The sequence below is a fragment of the Cynara cardunculus genome (genome assembly GCF_001531365.2).
Source record: "Cynara cardunculus var. scolymus isolate 2C chromosome LG 2, CcrdV1, whole genome shotgun sequence".
NCBI classification, from domain to species: domain Eukaryota; kingdom Viridiplantae; phylum Streptophyta; class Magnoliopsida; order Asterales; family Asteraceae; genus Cynara; species Cynara cardunculus.
Genome location: NC_037529.1, coordinates 11,576,236 through 11,579,200, shown reverse-complemented (window position 1 = coordinate 11,579,200; position 2,965 = coordinate 11,576,236).

The window sequence follows — 2,965 nt, the reverse complement described above, 5'->3', positions numbered from 1 at the left end:
TAATGTATGATTCTGACTCGGACTTTGGCATGAGCCCGGGAGGTGAAGGACGGGGTGATGCACTGTCCTCGTTATGTATACCGATTCGATCTCTTGGTTCTTGATATTTATTGGTATTCTAACGTTGCTGAATATATTTGGTTGTTGATCATGTCTCCTTGTTGTATTGAGCATCAATTATATGGTATACTATGGTGATTTGAATATGGAATTCTATGATCATAGCATCTGGTACGTAATTGTTCACTCGGTTTCTTGTAAGTCTCGGTTTGCATCTGGATGATGTCTTGAACTCTTTTATTGATAAGAGTTTATTATGTATGTTTATAAACATGTGCGATATTGATATGTAATATTTAACTATTTAACTCACTAAGTGTTGGCTTACCATTTAAGTGGCAACCTCTCTCAGGAAAGAAGACGGATAAAAAGAAAGAACCCGTTATTTTGAGGTTAATTAATGTTATGCCCAGATCTGTGTGATTCAAAGGGTTGGTCCATCCATTGCCTTTGGTCCATCCATTGCCTCTGGTCCTTCATAGTCTCGCCTTTGGTCTTCTTCCAGACTTAGCCATTTCAGCAGTCTCTGGTCCATTGTCTGCCTCTGGACCAATTCATTGCCTCTGGTCTTCTTCCAGACTTAGCTATTTCAGCAGCTTCTGGTCCATTGCCTGCCTCTGGACCAATTCATTATCTCTGGTCTTCCTCCAGACTTAGTTGTTTCAGCAGCATTATCAGATTTTCCATCATTGGCCCCGATTGCTTTGACAAAACTTTTAGAATAATTTAGGATCAATTTTGGTCCTAATATTTTATAAATTATATTTTATTGGAGATTTTATAAAATTGGTAATTTGGGGTTTGCTCAAACGAGATGTCACATTAAGCCAACACGGGAAACCCTAGTGTCACGGGAAAATATCATATAAATCACTTGAAGGTTAAAAAAACGTGATTTTTTTGGAGTTTCTTTATTTAGTCATATATTTCTCATCTCTTATTCGACTTTGGTGATTCTTGAGGCTATAGACTTGTACTTTGAATCTCTTAAAGAAGAGACCCAAGAGGGTTAAGATTTTGTCGTGGTTCAAGAGTGTTTGGAAAAGGTAACCTCCTTATCTCTCCACTCTAAAAGGTAGGGTTTAAGTGTCTTTCATCCCTTTCCATTTCTTCCCATTTTTTGTGACTTTGGGGGTATTTGTGGTAGAAGGAACCTTGTAGAAGCTTTGGAGCTAGGATTTCGAAGGCTTTCTAGGAGCTCTCAAGTCTTCTTGGCACCTTTTGGTCGTGAGAATTTTTTATGTTCTCAGCTTGGCACCTTTTGGTCGTGACAAAAGAGAAGTTTTGATGTTCTCTTCTTGAAATTACTAGTTTGAATCATGTGAGAAGTTTTGATGTTCTCACTTGAACCCTTGGTTTCAATCATGTGAGGAGTTTTGATATTCTCATCTTCAAACCTTGGAGAGTAAGCGCTAAGGTTATTTGATGGCCTTTTGAGGTAAAACTCAACAACGTTGATATGTGACTTACTTTGTTTTCGCCACATTCGATCGATATCGGTCTCTCCCGTTACCGAAATGTAATATTTTGGGATTGTATATTATCCATGGTTTCAGTGTTGTTTTGGAGGTATAAAGTGTATCCATATTTTATGGTTTTAGTATCTTGGAACTTATACATGTTTTGGGGTTTGGATATTAAAGTTTTTATCCATGTTTTCAATATTTGAATATTAAACCTTATTCACAATTTAAGTGAACATTGGGTTTTTGTTTCGTGTTAAATGGGTGCTTTGATCCACAAGTTTTTATTACAAATATGGTGGGTTTCAGGAAAGATGTCTCTTTTATATTTAATACATTTCATTTTGAAAATTGTGATTTAAATATTTTTTTTTCTATTTTACCGTTTTATAAAAATGATGAAAGTTGATCGACGTTAAACCTAATCTTTTTTATTTGTTGGCATATGCATCTGGTGCTCGTGGGGGCAGTATTAGCAACAATTAAGCAAAGTCGAATGCTAGTTAAAGACTCATGGAGGACTTAAATCTTTTGGAAGTTTTCGTATTGTTGGAGATAGTGACTTCCATTGAGCGTTATAGTAATACCGGTCTCAATCTAGTTTTGTTCGGAGTTAGATTCTAAGTCATTGATTTTGACTTTATATTGTGTCCTTGTATGAAAATATAAAGAAGTTTCAGGAGGATTGCATTCTCTAATGTTTTATCAAAAAGGTTAAATTAGTCGCTCTTTACAGAGTTGAGAGTGTTACATGAACACCTCATAATATGTTTTTGTCCCAAATAAATTATGCAGATGATATTATTTATAGGGCCAAAATGTTAAACTGCAAGCTATGCCAACCCTACTTGACTTGAACTCGAAGTTGAGTGGCAATGATGGCGACCTTGTACTCGACCCTATGCTCTATCAAAACCTTACACTTTAGTATCTCATATCCACTCAGCCAGACATCGCCTATGTTGTCCAACAGGTATGTCTATTTACGCATGCTCCTCAAGAAACCATATTTCTATTAAAATTAATCTAGTTATGGTTATGGTTTGGTAGTTAAGTTAGTTGACCGTGAGGACATCTAACGGCTAGTTTGTTAGTTAAGGTTTGACAGTTATTTAATTGTCAAACCCCTGCGTATGGTGTGTCTGTTGGTCAAGGGTTGGAACCTTTGGCTGTGTATTTATTTTTGTTGCTTGTGTATTGTAAAGATGATGTTCAATCAATAAGAAAACATATTATATGATCTATTAATTCCAACATTGTGGTATCAGAGCCTTGGTCTCATGATGGCCTCAAGTTCGAACACGATTTTGCATCCTCAACTTCCCAAACTAAATGGGAAAAAGTATCATCATTAGAGCATTCAGATGAAAGTCCTGTTTGAATCACAGGAACTTTGGGACATCATCAATCAAGGAATTAATGATCTTATTGAACTTTACTAC